Consider the following 834-nt stretch of genomic DNA (forward strand, 5'->3'; position numbering starts at 1 on the left):
CCATTGTGGTGAGAAGTTGAAAGATTACTTCCAGTTTTGCCGGGCATATTCTCCTTTACATAGCCTAGGAACAACATGTTAGTTGTCTCATTACTGGGATGTTTACAAAACCTGGCATCTACTTAGGCTTGCAGATCCTTCCCTGCTCTTTTTATGCCCTGGCAGAAAGTCCCCATCTTGACTTACATAATTCTTCCCCAAATTAGGGATCATCTTTCACTAATTAAAAGTGAAACATTGGCTTTGCTCTCAATTTTTAGATCGCAGGTCATTTAGAACGAGCCATGAACTTGATGCTGACGTACTTGTTAAAAAACCTAAGTCCTGGTGCTCACTTTGGCAGCACATGTACTAAAATTGGAACAATACAGAGAAGATTAGCATAGTCCCTGTGCAAGGGTGACATGCAAATTCATGAATCCTTCCATATTTTTGTTGCCGAGGGCAAGGAGAGGGAAGAAGAGGTTTGATATGGGGGCATAATATTGCAGGGACAGATGTAAGACATTACATATCCTGCCATAACCCACTGAATGGACTGGGGGAGAGTATAAACTACAATGTAAACTATAACCCATGCTGTGCACTAGTGTTCCAAAATGTATTCATCAAATGCAATGACTATGCCACACTGATGAAAGAGTTTGTTGATGTGGGAGGAGTGGCGGTGGGGGTGGGGAGTGGGGGTATATGGGAACCTCTTATATTTTTAACGAACATTTTGTGTGATCTATGTATCTTTAAAAAAAAAAGATAATTTAAAAAAACCCAAGTCCTAGGGAAAAATAAAGACTAAAGTTAATTTTTATGGAGATATCTTTTTCCTTTGGAAGA

General features: G+C 39.6%; 1 non-coding gene across 1 annotated transcript; it reads left to right on the plus strand.

The window, feature by feature from the left end:
* Nucleotides 1–327: 327 nt before the first annotated feature.
* Nucleotides 328–434, plus strand: LOC111767123 (U6 spliceosomal RNA). The gene has a single exon (XR_002799014.1). It is a non-coding gene; the product is annotated as a U6 spliceosomal RNA (small nuclear RNA).
* The last annotated feature ends 400 nt before the right edge of the window (nucleotides 435–834 follow it).

Source organism: Dasypus novemcinctus, chromosome 24 (genome assembly GCF_030445035.2).
Source record: "Dasypus novemcinctus isolate mDasNov1 chromosome 24, mDasNov1.1.hap2, whole genome shotgun sequence".
In the NCBI taxonomy this organism is placed as follows: Eukaryota; Metazoa; Chordata; class Mammalia; order Cingulata; family Dasypodidae; genus Dasypus; species Dasypus novemcinctus.